This window comes from Gekko japonicus, unplaced genomic scaffold (genome assembly GCF_001447785.1).
Source record: "Gekko japonicus isolate JY-2015 unplaced genomic scaffold, Gekko_japonicus_V1.1 scaffold914, whole genome shotgun sequence".
Lineage (NCBI taxonomy): Eukaryota > Metazoa > Chordata > Lepidosauria > Squamata > Gekkonidae > Gekko > Gekko japonicus.
Window position 1 is genome coordinate 362,449 of NW_015160240.1, and position 17,121 is coordinate 379,569.

A 17,121-nucleotide genomic window follows, 5' to 3' on the forward strand; every position below is an offset into this window, starting at 1 on the left:
CATAGTTCAAAAGAATCTATTCTTCAGCGCTCGGCCTTCCTTATAGTCCAACTCTCGCAGCCATACATGACTACTGGGAATACCATTGCTACTGAGAACTCAGACCAAGGGTGATCCCCTGGAGAAGGAAATGACAACCCACTCCAGTATTTTTGCCAAGAAAATCCCATGGACAGTATCAAAAGGAGGATTGCTCAGTTTAATTCTAGCTTCAAAGCATGAGACGCCGGCCCTGGTGGTCCTTCCTCTTGTTGGAATCTGGACACCGCAGAAAAGCCATTGTGATGGACACCCCACCCCCATCATAAGACCCTGAGCATGAGTCACAGGGAAAGAACTTTGATCCACATTAGGCCAGGCATTTGGAGAAAGGATACTTCATCAGGACACATGTCATTGCCCCGACCTGGACAGCCCAGGCATGCCCGATCTCGTCAGATCTCGAAAGCTAAGCAGGGTTGACTCTGGAAAGTACTTGGATGGGAGACCTCCAAGGAATACCAGCAGTCGGGAGGCGGGGGCAGGCTTTTTTCCAGCCACCTCTCTGAATATCCTCCAGGCCCCCAGGAGGGGTCAGTCACCAGAGGTCGCCATGACTTCCAGGTGTGCACGCGTGCACACACACACTAAATACACACACACACACACATTATTGATTGACAGAAGGCAGGGAAAGTATCAAACATTGGAAGGTGTACAATAATATAAATTTATGAGAAGATTATGAGAAGTAATAAACTAACACATAAGCTTAGAAAGACAGGATCTCACAAAGTATATTGTTTATTAACAGTTTTTTCCTCCATTACTAACTGCAGTCTAACAGGGTAATGATCTCCTACTCTTGGGTTTTTAGTTTAGTGTGGGTTACTTTCCTTTCTCCTTAGTTGTAGTTCCCCTTCCCTTTTTTCTTCTTTGTAGTTTATGTAGTATTATAAAAAATAAAAAAAATCCCCTCCAGGGGGTCTTAAAAATAATAATGTAAATTTATTTATTTATTTATTTCTACCTCGCCTTCCTACATAGAGTTGCAAAGTCTAGGTTAGGAAATACGGGGAGATTTTCAGGGCGGAGGGTAACAAAGGCGGGGCCTGGGGAGGGGAGGGACTCCAGTGGGATACACAGCCCACCTTCCAAAGCGGCAACCTCCCCCACCCTCCAAAAACCAATCCCATATAAACCACTGATCGGAAAGGGGCAAGCTCAGGATCAGTTGCTCATGCAGAGTTGTGACAGGCAGCCTCCCCTCAGAGGGAGATGGATCCTACTGCTCTCTGCATACAGAGGAACAGAACCGTTTCACACAGAGAGACAGAATTTGCCACCCCATTTCGGTGAGCCTGGAACTTCATGCAGAGACGCGACAGAGAACCTCCTAAATAAATGATCTGAGAGCATCACAGACTTCACTTGTTTACTCTTTTTTTGGCAACAGGGTGCAGCTTGGGGGAAAAAAACCCAAGCCCGATATTCCCTGCTCCCCCAAACCTCCGCCCTCCCTCAGGGAAAGGGTGTGGCACAGACCTGTTGATTCCTGGCGAGGCACTGCCCTCTGTCCTTCTTCAGCCACGCTGCCAGCTGCCTGCCACCGAGCAAGAAGAGGAGCGGCTGGCGGGAGAGAAGCTCACCGCCTTTTGCAGACACCCCCAGTCGGTTCCTATGGAGACAGAGAATCAATTACAGCCACAGAGGTGAGGCCGGCAGGACCTCCTATGGGGGGGGGGAGTGGATGGAAAGAAAGCGAAGGCACCCCAGCAATGACGGGGTCGGGCTTCGGCGTTGCCCAGCACCGCGCATGCAAAGCCCTCACCTCTCCCAAAAAGACATCCAAGAATGCAAATGTGAGATTGCACGCAAGTACAAGCTTTGCCTGGGAGAACTTGCACAGAATTGGTGTGTCTCATCAGCTGGGGAAGGGCGGGTGGGGTGCGCGGGGGCTTGTCAGGGGCTCATTTGCCTGCAAAATCCAGGAATTTCCCCTTCGACAGTCATTCCAGTTCTGGATGTTAGCGGCCCAGTGTGAATGCACGCCTGAAATGCTCTCTCATCGGAGGGCACGAGCCAGCTTAAAGGCACGAAGTGATTCCAGTGGGGTTTTCAAAGTGGCTACTGAGATCATGTTCAGGATCAAGTTTCTCAAAGCACGGCTTAAACATTAGGCGCCTGATCCAACCCGAGTCGAGTGCCGGAAATGCTCGCCAGTTTCAAAGCGGGGGGGGGGGGGGGAAGAAGAAGAGAAGAGATTGGACTTATACCCCGCCCTCCACCCGGGAGTCTGAGAGCGGCTTACGAACTCCTTTCCCATCCCCTCCCCACAACAGACACCCTGTGAGGTAGGTGGGGCTGAGAGAGCTCTGAGAGAACTGCTCTGAGAGAACTATGGCTTGCCGAAGGTCATCCAACAGCTGCAGGTGGAATAGTGGGGAATCAAATCCAGTTCTCCCAGATCAGAGTCCGCGCACTTAACCACTACACCAAAGAGAAGTTACACTAGGCTGGCTCAGATCCATGGAAGGCGCCAAGTGAGAGAACAAGCGTTACTGACTTGGATATGCTGGACCAGGCTTAGCAAGATTTCCCTGGTGCCCCGTTTCCCTCAAAGGGTGAGGCCCAGGGGTCATTTCCTGCAGGAGTGCACAGGAGCGGAGCTCCGGCAGTAAAGAGCCCAGGGGGCGGGCACATGCAACAAGCCCTGCCCCCTGCTCCCAGCAGCCCTCAGTCAGAGCAAGAAGCAGCCAGGTAAGTTGCAGAGCTCCCACCGGCCCCCCGGGCCAAAACAGTCCAGTGGCACCTTTAAGACCAAGTTTTATTCAGGTACAAGCTCTCCCTCCTCTGCGAGAACAGATCTGCATGCTCACCCCCCCCCAATAACTAGCAATCCAAAAGAGTCCAGTGGAGCCTGAGCGGTGGGTGTTGCCTTCTGACAACTTCCAGTGATGTCAGGGGGTGTGGCATATGCAAATAAGTTACGCTAATGAGTTATGTGAATGAGCTCCTGCACCTCTTTTTCTACGAAATGACCCCTGGTGAGGCCATCCAGTGACCCCACCCCGATGCCAGCTCCAGGGGCAACAGAAGAAGGTGGCGCCTGTAACAGAGAGGCTCAACAGCCCAGTCTCAGAATGAGCCTCAAGCAAAACTCGTTAGGTAAAGGTTTCCCTTGCTCGGAAGCCAGTCGAATCTGACTCTAGGGATGCGGTGCTCATCTCCGTTTCCAAGCTGAAGAGCCAGCGCTGTCCGAGGACTTCCCCATGGTCATGTGGCCGGCATGACTAGATGCTGAGGCGCACGGAATGCTGTTACACCTTCCCACCGAAGCGGTACCTCTTTGTCTACTTGCAATTTCTTGCTTTCGAACTGCTAGGTTGGCAGGATCTGGGACCAGAGACGGGAGCTCACTCTGCTGTGCGGCAATCAGGTCTCGAACTGCTGAACTACCGACCTTCTGGTCTGCAGTTCAGCGTCTTAACCACTTGAGCCACCCCAAACTTGTTAGTGATCCCCAAATCCATGGGAAGATAGATTTTTTTAGTGGGGAAAAGTGAAAAGATCTGTTCTACCTGGCTTGTGTGTGCTGAGAAGAAACTAAGAAGAGGAGGAGGAGGAGGAGGAGGAGGAGGAGGAAGGCCAGAACTATGGCTTGCCCAAGGTCATCCAGCCGGTGCAAGTGGAGGAGTGGGGAATCAAACCTGGTTCTCCCGGATTAGAGTCCACGCACTTAACCACTACACCAAACTGACACAAAGTGACACGCAGAGCCTCTTTATCTTTGTGAAACTGATAGGAGTCCTTTACTGTGAGGAACTCCATTCTAGACAGGAGAGAGTAGAGATAGGGTTCTACTCTAGTCTAACTATCTAGGATGGATGGATGGAGATGCAGGAGGCATGTCCCACCCTCATGGTGCCAAGATGGAAAAGGGTGGCATAGTGAGGAGGAGATGTAGGGCTGGAAGAAAGGAAGATCAGCAAAATGAGAGTAGCAATCTACACATCAAAGGTAGCAGAAGGGAAGGAAGATCGGGAGAGTAGCAATCTACACATCAAAGGTAGAAGGGAAGGAAGATCAGGGTCCCGGCCTACCTGTCTCTCTGACTCTCTGTAGTCCCCCTCTGAAGTCTGAGACAGCACAAAGCCCTTCAATTCCAACAGTATGTAGGACTGCATTGGACTGATTTAGTTTTTATTTATCGGCAGTCCTGACTGGAGTTTTTAAATTGTGACCAGTGCGGTACAGTGGCCTGGGTGGTGTCGTGTTTAAGAGCGGCAGACTCTAATCTGGAGAACAAGATATGACCCCCCCACTCTATCGCATGAAGCCTGCTGGGCGACCTTGGGCCAGTCACAGGTCTCTCCCAACTCTCTCCGCCCCAAACAAAAAGCGGGGTACAAAAACCTACACTGCTTCTTCTCTCCGCTGCGATCACACACACTTAATAATCCACTTCCAAACTGTATTTTACTGTGTGAGCTGGCAAAATCCAGTTGGGAAGTGCATTGAAAGTGGACTATTTAGTGTGTGTGACCGCAGCCCTTGTGTGTTTTTATCATCGTTGTTTTATTTGTACTGTTCTTGTTCTTTTATAATTGTTTTATTTATTATGGTAAGCCACCTTGAGTTCTGCAAAGGACTAATGAACGTTTTAAATAAATATGTCAATAACATTATCCACACAGATGGTTTTTGAAAAACTCTTTTCCTTGTCAAGCCAACCAATTTCTCCTTTAGCATGCAAACAGAACACAGAGCTGCATGGTTTCATACAGGGAAGCGTTTCTCTGCCTCTCACGAAGAGCAAAGTCAATGAGTAGAAAACTCAGTGCCTAGGAGGGAAAACTTTGCCCTTTGCACAAGGCAGAATGGACTTTTGGAACTCACTGTCACAAGACGTCGCAATGGCCAGTAGCACAGATGGCTTTCGAAAGGGAAGTAGGCAAATCCAAGACCACGGTCCACGATGGCCTAATGAAACCTCCATGCTCAGAGGCAGTCTACCTCTGAAACCAGAGGACACAGGAAACCATCCAAAGGGGAAAGCTACTGCCATCCTTTCCTGCTTGTGGGCTCCCTTCGGGCACCTGACTGCTCCCAAGATACAAGGCTGGATGGAAGAGGAAAGGCACACCTGTAAGTCATCTGAAAAGAGCAGAAGGCTTCTGAGCACGTGCAGGGTGCCATTTGTCACCACACGGCATTAACTCCAGGAAGGATGCAAGCACCCCAACGCCTCCCGCTTCACCCTGTTATTGGAATTCACAAGACGCCCTTGCACTCCTTTCCTGGCATTGCTGTCGGCAACATGAGGACTAGCGCCTTGCTTGCCGGAACAAAACGAGGCGTTTCCTGAGCTGTGCCGACTCAGAGCAGTATCTCCGGTTATGTGCCAGACTCGCAGACGTGTCACTTTGGAACAAAAGCCCATTTCGTCAGCGAGAAATAAATCTTTATTTGGGCTTCCGGTAAGAGAAGGTTGAATTGCTGACACAAGAGATACAATCAAAAACTGCAGAGGCGGCACTGGAGCCCAGCCCAATCTAACCTTGTCCCTTGGAACGTGGCACTCGGAAGGACGTGTGTAGAGTCCACTCCGTGCCGTGGCGCCAGATTTCCTGGCCGGCAGGCACTTGGTTGCTCGTTCAAACGTCTTGCTTACTTCGTGCTCACAGTGTCAGAAACCTCAGGAGTCACTCCATGAGTTTCCTTTCCTTACTCCCATGTAAACGTATGGCTGTCAAATGACCCTTTTTAAAAAAGGATGTACCTCCTCCATTCTGCGAGTTTTCCCCCCACGGCGCTGCTTCACATTCCTCACCCATTGCTCCTTCCCAGTTTAGACTGGAGGCTTCCTAAAATTCCTCAAATTCATTCCAGATCGATGCGTCTGGCACCTGATTCTCGTTGAACGTTAGCGCACAGGTACACAGACTGAAAGGAGACAAAATGAATTGGTGGAGGATCGGTCTAGCAACAGCCTGTAGCCACGAATGTTCAGTGAAACCTCCATGGCCATAGGCAGTCTACCTCAGAGAGAGACACAAGCAACAATGCAAGAGAGCTGCTTCCATGCTGCTGGGTATTACAAGTTGAAAACACTCAGTATATCTGGGGTTAAATGTTTGTTTCTGTTACTCACAAGAAGTCACATGTTTCTCATGTAATCAATGTTCTTTAACTGTAAGAAGCCCGGGAATTTTCTCCCTGATCTAGGAGTTTGATTGGGACGAAAGTGTCAAAGTGTTTTAGCATTTTATGGCTCCTCTTCCCGTCTTTGTTTGCTGTTCTCAAGAAGAAGTAAGAGTAGCCATAATTGCTCTCTTCTAGTCTTGTCTTTGTAGAGTAAGGATGTAGCCTATTTAGCTCCGTTGTTATTTTCATCCCAGTTACCCTTCCCCAAGCTAGAATTTAGTAAAAACTTTCTATTTTAATCACACATGGACTCTGAGTCTGAATTATTTTACTCTGGCACTGCTAAGCTATCTTATCTCTGCTAAATACCAATTTTTCAATATCTCACTATCAAAACCCAACACATGCCCCCCTGGTGGGTTTTCCGGATGGCTTCTAAGGGCGGCTGGATGCTGGCTTTCGTCTGACCCAGCAGGGCTCTTACGGCCCTCGGGAAAAAAAGGGAATCAAGACAAGTCACATCACCCCATCAGGATTCCTTTCTTGCCTGTGATGTCAGGAGTGGGGCTCATGCACTCGTGCACATTACTCATCCGTAAGGGGGGGAGGGGGGAAACAACACGAGAACCTGAGCAAATTTCACATGCTCCAGTTCCAGAATTCATCTTAGACGTTCTCCCAAATCAATGCCAATTAAGAAATAGCACCTAGCACAGAATGAACTGCTGGAACAATAAAGGAACGCTCCTCCCCCAAAGCCAAAAACACCCAGGCTCAAAAAGATATTGCTGTGAGATGGCCCTCTTCTCAGCATTGAAATGTTGGACCTTTTTGGGCGCAAGATAGAGCAATGTGGTACTTTTAAATTGTTTGTTTTGCTGCATTGGAGGGGGAACACATGCATTGTGAAACATCTGGCTTTTTAAAGAAAACAAGGAGCAGGGAATCCCCTAGTCCAGGGGTGTCGAACTAATTTGTTACGAGGGCCGGATCTGACATAAATGAGACCTTGTTGGGCCGGGCCAGGTGTATCATAAAAGGTAATGCCAGGTAGCAGAGATATAAACTTTGTAAAGGACACAAAAACAAAGGGTTTTTTTTAACTTAAAATAAAAACATGCTTAGCACTCTTGCAACATTTTGTTTATTTAACAGTGTCTGATAACTGACACCTCTTGCTCTGAATTATTGCATCAAAATGTCTGTGCTGTTGCAATCCTGGGTATGCTGTTCAGGTGTGTATCTGTAAGCTGCAAACCTACAATGACGCAGCAGCAGAACTGAAAGAAGAAGCAGGAGACAGCCAGTTGCACTGAGGGCCTGATAGAAGCCCTCCAGGGCCTCATCCGGGCCGCATGTTTGACACCCCTCCTCCAGACCTATGGAGGGTGTTCACTCTTTTGGTTTGATCACTGCCCACTATCCAGAACAAAGTTAGAGTCCACTGGCACCTTTAAGAACAACAAAGTTTTATTCAAGGTGCGAGCTGATTGATAAAAAGAATGACACGCTGTTTAAAAAACATCTTCACTATTTTGCATGCTAATTTAACAAGCCACCCCTATATATACAACCAGGGGTCATTTTGTAGAAAAAGAGGTGCAGGAGCTCATTAGCATAACTCATTAGCATAACCTATTTGCATACGCCACACCCCTTGACACCACCGGAAGTGTGTCAGAAGGCAACACCCACCGCTCAGGCTCCACTGGACTCTTTTGGATTGCTGGCTATCGGGGGGGACGGGGACGTGCAGATCTGTCCTTGCAGAGGAGGGAGAGCTTGTACCTGAATAAAACTTGGTCTTAAAGGTGCCACTGGACAGTTTTGGACCGGTGGGGGGGGCTCTGCAACTTACCTGGCTGCTTCTTGCTCTGACTGAGGGCTGCTGGGAGCAGGGGGTGGGGCTTGTTGCATGTGCCCGCCCCCTTGGCTCTTTACTGCCGGAGCTCCGCTCCTGTGTGCTCCTGCAGCAAATGACCCCTGTTTACAACTATGGTTTGTAATTCCATTTCATCGTTTGACCAGGTGTGCTTGCACACGAAAGTTCACCCCATGAATCAAACTTTGCCCCACTGGACTCCAACTTTGTTCTGTTGCTTCAGAGCAACACGGCTGCCCACGTCTGCCAACTACCCAGAAAGCACTGAGTTGCTGCCAGCCACACAAATGTTCCTGAGCCTCAGTCTTTCCTCAGCAATGATAAAGTCGCTGCCTGGTTTCTAGGGAAGGCCTTTTAACAGCCAGGACAGGGGGGGGGGGGGGGGGGAGTTAGCGCCACCGTGACAGAGTCTCCCTGGAGATGTGCTACCCCGTTCTGCAGAAGCCCCCGTTAATTTGCGACTGTTTGGACTGTGCAATTAAGCAACTCGGTAATTTGTGGCAGGCAAGCCGTGAGTAATCTTATCACTAAGTAATGGCAGGGCTCGGGATATCCAGGGCTCAGTATTTAATTATAAGCTGGAGCAATGAATTATTTCCCCAACAGGCACAATCCTCATGGATGCAGCCTGCGTGTCTATGCAACAGACGGGAAGCTAAAGTAAGCAGGCGCAACTCCCCTCTGGCGCTGCCGGATCCAACCCATCAGGGAGCTCCTCTCCTGTTCAGTGGGGGTGGGGGGGGGATCACACGAGGGTTGTCTCCCATCACGACCACCATCAGACGGGAGACGGGGATGCCAGCCTCCAGGTGGCACCTGGGGTTCCCCCCAGAATTACAGTCCATCTCCAGACTACAGAGGTCAGCTCCCCTGGAGGAAATGGATGCTTTGGAGGGTGGACTCTATGGCCTTCTACCCCACTGAGGTCCCTGTCCTCCCCAGGCTCCACCCCCAAATCTCCAGGAGTTTCTCAACCTGGATCTGGCAACCATCCCGCGCTGGTTACCCATTGGCTGGCACCCTCCCACCCACCCCTTTATGTTCTGAGTTCCCCTCCCCCTCCCCCAGAAAAAGGGGCTGGTAGTCCAGAACTGAGGAGCTGCGGTGGCTCAAGTGGTTAAGACGCTGAACTGCAGGCTGTGGAAGGTCAGTAGTTCAGCAGTTCGAGACCCGGGTGCCGCATGACAGAGTGAGCTCCCGTCTCTAGTTCCAGCTCCTGCCAACCTAGCAGTTCGAAAGCAAGAAATTGCAAGTAGATAAATAGGTACCACTTTGGTGGGAAGGTAACAGCGTTCTGTGCGCCTTGGTGTTTAGTCATGCCGGTCACATGACCACGGAAACGTCTTCGGACAGCGCTGGCTCTTCGGCTTGGAAACGGAGATGAGCACCGCAACCCTAGAGTCGGATTCGACTGGCTTTCGAGCGAGGGAACCTTTACCTTTAGTCCAGAATTGGGATAAATAATATTATAGGGAAATGGCCACCTTGGATCTTTTATCTACACTGAATCTTTGTATTAAGTTATATATGAATTTTAATGTTTTGTGTTCTGTGACATTATGTCCTGTAGAAGAAGAAGTGACAGCTAGCGACCCCATGCGGAGTGATTGGGCACTGGGGAAAGTCCGGGATTAACAGATCCCAGCGCTTCCACTCCACTTTCCCAGATGTCTGAACTCTCCTGCCCCCAAAGGAACCCGGAAGGGAAGTCAGAACCCAAAGATCCTTTCCCACCATTGGTTGCTTTTTTTTAGTTGCTTCCTATATGCGCATGAGCACATATGCAGATGCAGCCACCTGCATTAAAAAAAACTGACTGGGCAGCATGCTCCGTGGTTGAGGCACTGTAGTAATGTGCTGTCTGGTTGGTCTGCCCCGCAGCACTTTAAACTGGTGCAATTAGAGGCATGCCCAGATCGCAGCAAGCCTCCAATGTGACTGCAGCCTGTGTGCGCTGAATCTGGCATCTCTAATATTTATTTAGAATTTAGAAGACTTGAGGTGATTCTTCAACAGTTTACAAAATCCCTGGGCATCTTCCCAGGAAGGAGGGCCACAAACCTTACAGCCCCAAACTCCGCATGCTTCCACAGAAATGAGCCCCACTGACTTAAAAAAGGAAGCCACGGTCTTCAGTTTGCCATGACCCATGCAAGGGTGTTAACAATAGGACATTTGGGAGGTCATTAAATTCAGAGAGTTGCCATGAGTTGTAAGCAGCTTGACGGCACACCGCGCACAAGCCCCACTCAGCTCAAAGGAAACACGCACAGCATCGCAGCTGGGCAGCCCCATCGCTGTGGACTCAGTATCAAGTTCCCGCTATTCAGTCAGGATTACCCGTTGATTGACAGACCAGCCTGCTAGACCTTTCCAGATGATTCATGGGCGGTGGACAATTTGCAGCGATGATGTCCTGTTTAAAGGGCAGGGCGGTGGGATCTGGATGCACACACTGGTCCACTGGGAGGTGCTCTTTTGCATCTGGTGTGCTCTTGTGAGGGGAGACATGGAAAGATCAAGTAGGTCTCGGGAGAGGAGACATACAAGTTTTCTAAAGGTAAAGGTTCCCTTGCTCAAAAGCCAGTCGAGTCCGACTCTAGGGTTGCGGTGCTCATCTCCGTTTCAAAGCCGAAGAGCCAGCGCTGTCCGAAGATGTTTCCGTGGTCATCTGGCTGGCAAGACTAAACACCAAGGCGCAAGGAACCCTGTTACCTTCCCACCAAAGTGGTTATCTACTTGCAATTTCTTGCTTTCGAACTGCTAGGTTGGCAGGAACAAGTTTTCTAAATAAATGCTAAATAAATATTAGAGATGCCAGGTTCGGCGCACACAGGCTGCGGTCACATTGGAGGCTTGCCATGATCTGGGTGTGCCTCTACCTGCACCGGTCTAAAGTGTTGCAGAGCAGACCAGCCAGACTACGCACCCATGCGCTCGTCTGGTGGTCAGGCGTTCACATTACTGCAGCACACTGCCCAGTCGTTTTTCTTTAATGCAGGCGGGTGCGTGTGCATATGCGCTCATGCGCATATAGGAAGCAACTAAAAAAAAGCAACCCGTGGTGGAAACAGATCTTTGGGTTCTGACTTCCCTTCCGGGTTCCTTTCAGGGCAGGAGAGTTCAGACATCCAGGAAAGCGGAGGGGAAGCGCTGGCATCCGTTAATCCTGGACTTTCCCCGGTGCCCAATCCCTCCGTTCCCAAAGCGGGGTCACATGGAGGGCCAACGACTGGGGCACAGAAGGCAGAGGTTGTCATCTGACCGTGCTCTTTAAATCCACAAAGGTAACGCTTCAAACAGCTCATGTGACCACAGCCACAGACTTCTCACCCTAATCTTCAAAGGCTGCCATGGCTTCCTGCCCCCCCCCCGATCTCTGCCCATGACCTTTACTCCTCCACCTCTACCACCATCATTCATACCCCTTCCCTCAAAGAGCTCTACCTTCTTGTCCCGTACGCCTGACACCTGCTCCCAGTGTCCCAGAGCTTTCTCTTGCCCTGTCTGGTGGAGCTCTACTGTAGCAGTTAAGTGCGCAGACTCTAATCTGGGAGAACCGGGTTTGATTCCCCACTCCTCCACATGCAGCTGCTGGTGTGACCTTGTGTCAGTCACAAGTTCTTTCAGAGCTGTTCTCTCATGGGTAGTTCTCTCAGCCCCACCTACCTCCCAGGGTGTCTGTTGTTGGGAGGGGAAGGGAGAGGAGTTTGTAAGCTGCTCTGAGACTCCTTCGGGTAGTGAAGGGTGGGGTATAAATCCAATCTCCTCCTCCTCCTCTTCTTCTTCCCTGGCATCCCTTCTAGGGTTACCCTTTAAGAGAGGCTCAATGGCATCTTATTAGCCAGGCAACATTACTTATCTCCATGCTCTGAAAAGCTTCACTTGTCCATTTTCAGACATCAAGCCTTTATTAAAAGAACAGGACCATGACCTAGACGGCCTGGGCTAGTTTGATCTCATCAGATCTCAAAAGCTAAGCAGGATCGGGCCTGGTCAGTCATCAGATGGGAGACCACCAGGTCTGGGGTCGCTAGGCAGAGGCAAGCAGTGGCAAAGGGCCTCTGGACGTCACACACACACAGAGGAAGCCCATGTACAGAAGGAGAAGAGATTGGATTCACTACCCAAAGGAGTCTCAGAGCGGCTTACAAACTCCTCTCCCTTCCCCTCCCCACAACAGACACCCTGTGAGGTACATGGGGCTGAGAGAGCTCTGAGAGAAACTGCCCTTGAGAGAACAGCTCTGAAAGAACTTATGACTGACCCAAGGTCACACCAGCAGCTGCAAGTGGAGGAGTGGGGAATCAAACCCGGTTCTCCCAGATTAGAGTCCGTGCACTTAACCACCACACCAAACTGGCAGGGGAGAAGAGGGTTCATTCATTTAAAAATACATTGGGGAAGAGAGGTCATAAAACCAACCCTGCCAAGGCAGCTGCTGCTGAAACCATGTGATGTTAATCTGCACAGCCAATCAGATCTTCAGTGGCCAGTCAGAAGCTCCATTGGGCAACAGCCCCACCCACTTCCTAAAAATAGTTGGTGGATAACACCGTGCCCACGGGCACCACGTTGGAGACCCCTGCCCTACCTGGACACCTAAATTGGCTAAAACTTGATGGCATTTTCACCAGCAGAAAGGGACAGGGCAATTTCCCCCCTCCAGACTTCTGGTGACTTGAATCCCTTCCCCTCCCAGACACTTGCCTGATGTCAGCTCCCCCCCCCCTTCCCCAAACTCTTCTTCCTTGTGAAGCCTCCCCCCTTCCCACTGCTTCACACACCAAACACCGTTTCCCTCCCTTCTCTCTGCTGTTTCCTTTCAGTCAGATTTTAGACTGAATCCTTAGAGGTCTTCCTGTGCTCCAGAAGATGAGATGCAGTTTTTAAAAATGTATCAGCGCAAACAACGCGTGATTGGTTCATTTGGAACATCATACGCATTTGGGGAATGGGAAGGGAACAGGTGGGAATAGAGTTACAGATGTTTTTTGTTTTAGAAAGAAGAAGAGATTGGATTTATCTCCATGCCTTTCACTCAGAGTCTCAGAGCGGTTTACAATCTCCTTTCCCTTCCCCTCCTCACAACAGACACCCTGTGAGGTAGGTGGGGCCGAGAGAGCTCTTGACGGAAGCTGCTCTTTCAAGGACAGCTCTGACAGAACTACGGCTTGCCCAAGGTCATCCAGCTGCTGCAAGTGGAGGCGTGGGGAATCAAACCCGGTTCTCCCAGATTAGAGTCCGCGGACTTCACCACGACACCAAACTGGCTCTCTTCTCCACTTTACTTCTCCACAGTTTGGTTGTGACTTGAAAGCTACATCTTCTTTAGCCTCATATTACTGCAACGTGTTTTCCAGGATGTTGGGTTAAAAGTACAATTCCTCTTTTTTTAAAAAAAATAAATAAATGTCTGTTTCAGGAGATATGGAGATTTATACCTTGAGCCCTTTGTTAGAGAAAGGGGAAGGTGAAACTAGTCCAGATAAATCAAAACAAATAACTAAATGCAACGGGCTAGTTGGTTTCAAGGCAGATCCAAATTCTTGCACCTGCCTGTCCCTGACGCTGGCCACTACCACCCTGCAACTAGGCATGGCTGTGGCCAGTGACAGCTTGACAATAAGTATCCCTCCATCTGCGGCCCTTTCAGCCACCTCCATAATTATCTTTCCACTCTGTGCAGTGGAAAGTGCCGTCAAGATCTCAATGAGATCTGAACACATTGGGAAAGTGGGCAGATGTGAATGAGACGCAGTTCAACAAGGGTAAGTGCAGAGTTCTACATCTGGGTAACAAAAATGAGAAGCACGCATACCGGATGGGGGATACACTTCTGGGTAGCAGTGTGTGAACAAGAACTTGGGGTACGGGTGGACTGTAAGGTAAATATGAGCAGTCAGTGTATGCAACGGCCAAAAAGGCTAATGCAATCTTGGAGTGCATCAACAGAGGCATAACTTCAAAATCTCAAGATGTGGTAGTCCCGCTGTACATTGCATTGCTCAGGCCACACCTGGAGTCCAGTGTGCAGCCGTGGAGGCCTCACTTCAAAAAGGGTGTGGACAGAATGGAGCGGGAGCAGAGGAAAGCGACGAGGATGATTGGGGGCCTGGAGACCAATCCCTACGAGGAAAGGGTGAGGGACGTGGGAATGCTCAGTCTGCAGAAGAAGTGGTTGAGGGAGGACAGGATGGCTCTCTTCAAGTGTTTGAAGGGCCTTTGTCACTTAAGAACATAAGAGATGCCAATGTTGGATCAGGCCAAAGGCCCATCCAGTCCAACACTCTGTGTCACACAGTGGCCAGAAATACCAGGTGCCATCAGGAGGTCCACCAGTGGGGCCAGGACATTAGAAGCCCTCCCACTGTTGACCCCCCCAAGCACCAAGAAGACAGAGCATCACTTGCCCCAGAGCCCCTAGCTATACCTTGTGGCTAATAGCCACTGATGGACCTCTGCTCCATATGCTTATCTAATTCCCTTTTGAAGCCGTCCATGCTTGTAGCACCCACCACTTCCTGTGGCAGTGAATTCCAAGTGTTAATCACTCTTTGGGTGAAGAAGTACTTCCTTTTATCCGTTCTAACCCGACCGCTCAGCAATTTCATGGAGTGCCCACGGGTTCTTGTATTGTGAGAAAGGGAGAAAAGTACCTCTTTCTCTACCTGCTCTTTCCCATGCATAATCTTATAAACCTCAATCATGTCACCCCTCAGTCGTCGTTTCTCCAAGCTAAAGAGCCCTAAGCGCCTTAACCTTTCCTCATAGGGAAAGTGTTCCAACCCTTTTATCATTCGAGTTGCTCTTTTCTGCACTTAGAGGAGGGCAGGGAGCTGTTCCTGTTGGCAGCAGAGGAGACGACTCGCAATAATGGGTTTAAGTTAAGGGCGGGAAGGGCTGGATATTAGGGAAAATTTTTTTACAGTAATTGTAGTTGAGCAATGGAATCGGCTGCCTCGGGAAGTGGTGAGCTCCCCCCTCACTGGCAGTCTTGAAGCAACGGCTGGACAAACACTTGCCAGGGACGCTGTAGTCTAGACTGATCCTGCATGGAGCAAGGGGGGCTGGACTAGAGCAAGGGTGTCAAACATGCGGCCCGGGGGCCGGATCATTACCCCGACGGCTTCTATCAGGCCCGCAGTAGAACTGGCTGTCTTCCCTGGGTCCTAGACTCAGAACTCTAAGCACAAGATGTCTGTGGCGAATGTCAATAAATCAAAAGTAGGTTTGCCGCTTACAGAGCTAATGTTTTAGGCATGTTTTTATTGTAAGTAAAAAAAAACTTTGTTTTTGTGTCCTTTATAAAGTTTATATTTCCGCTACCTGGCGTTACGTTTTATGACACGCGTGGCCTGGCCCAACAAAGTCTCATTTATGCCAGATCCGGCCCTCGTAACCAATGAGTTCGACACCCCAGGACTAGATGGCCTGTCTGGCCCCCTTCCAGCTCTATGATTCAAAGTCACAGCCAACCGATGACGGCCCAGTCGGGTTCTCAAGGAAGAGACAAATAGATGTGGTTTGCCATGGCCCGCTTCTTTGTCTCAACCCCTGATATTCCTTGGTGGTCTTCCCTTTTAATACCAACCGGGGACGGCCCTGCTTCCCTTCTGACATCTGACAAGATCAGGCAAGCCTGATGGACGAGGCCTTGTCAGTTTCACCAGTGCTCAACTCCCTTCTCTAGTTCTCCCCCCTCCAAATTATTACAGTACGCCTATGCCTGCCACATAGATGACCTTTTGGTAAAGTAGGCGGGGGGGGGCTTTACTCCAACAAGACTTCTGATTGGTCGCATGGACTCCACAGCACAAGAGTCCTTGCTGTGTAACTGAAAGAACGCTGCAGCTGCCATTTTGTATCTAGTTATGACTCCTGCGGCAGCCATTTTGTGGCTGCGCCCAACATGCTGTGTCAGGATCACAAATGGTGCCCGCAGGGTCAAAAAGGCTGGGGACCCCTGAAATAGGGCAACGGGGACCAAAGGAGCCGTTCCATACCAGGAGGAATGGTTAATATTTGGAGGAAAGCAATTCCAAAATGCGTGCAGTTCTATTTCTTTCCTTTTTTTTTAATAGTGGTCCAACGGTGTTGGGATAAAATGCATCCATTCACAACAGGCGGAAAGGTGGTTGTGAACCCTTTCGTGCCCAACCGTCAATTTAAAAAACCCAATTCATTGGCAATGAGAAAATTGCCTGTCGCTGTGCTTTTCTTGGCACATGTAAGATCACTCTTCAGTTCCAGGAGCGTTGCCCTTGTAGTTCCTCCTTGTCCACCCTCCCTGCCAACTTTTGAACATTTGCAAACACATAAGGATTCCCCCTGACTTGCAGAAGCTTACAGCTAATTGGTTGTAACGGAAAATCCCTCTGCACATGCTCAGAGGTACCATTTCCTCTCTCAGAGTGCCTTCACACACTTACCACAGGAGTGATGTTAAGGCTGACAAGCTCTGCTTGGCTGGACCACGTTCACTGGGGATCCTTGGGGTTTGAAAAACCATTTAATGCATTTTGAAAAACCATTTAATAGATGGATCCAGGTGGTCAGCCGTGTTGGTCTGAAGCAGTGGAACAAATTTGGAGTCCAGTGGCAACCAAGGTTTATTCAACCTGAAGACCAACCAAGGTTTATTCAACATATGAGCTTCCGTGTGCAGGCACACTTTTTCAGATACACTAGAATGGTAGGTAAGGTTCAAACTTATAAACGGGCTGAACAGCAAATTAACAGGTAACATGATGAAGATGTGCAAAGACAAAACTAGATAACAAGCTAAGGTTGTAAGGTCAACAGCTGTAAGGCAATAAATATGTCAAAATAGCAGATAAATGTATAAAGGTATCTTTTTCTAATTGTGGGAAGTAAACTGCTACTCTCCATTCATATTGAATGTAATGCAAGCAATATTGGGCTGTTTTGCTGCATCCACCTCAAAAAAGAAGAAGAAGAGATTGGATTTATACCCCACCCTTCACTACCCAAAGGTGTCTCAGAGCGGCTTACAAACTCCTTTTCCCTTCCCCTCCCCACAACAGACGCCCTGTGAGGTGGGTAGGGCTGAGAGAGCTCTTGACAGAAACTGCTCTTTTTCAAGAACCGCT

General features: G+C 49.6%; 1 protein-coding gene across 2 annotated transcripts in view; it reads right to left on the reverse strand.

Annotated features, from left to right (window-relative positions):
* Positions 1–17,121, reverse strand: part of CTXN1 (cortexin 1) — a 31,709-nt gene that overhangs the window by 10,412 nt on the left and 4,176 nt on the right. For both annotated transcript variants that reach the window (XM_015413330.1, XM_015413338.1), the window contains exon 2: positions 1,525–1,657. The gene's annotated coding sequence lies outside the window, so the exon portion shown is untranslated. The remainder of the gene's footprint in view (positions 1–1,524; positions 1,658–17,121) is intronic.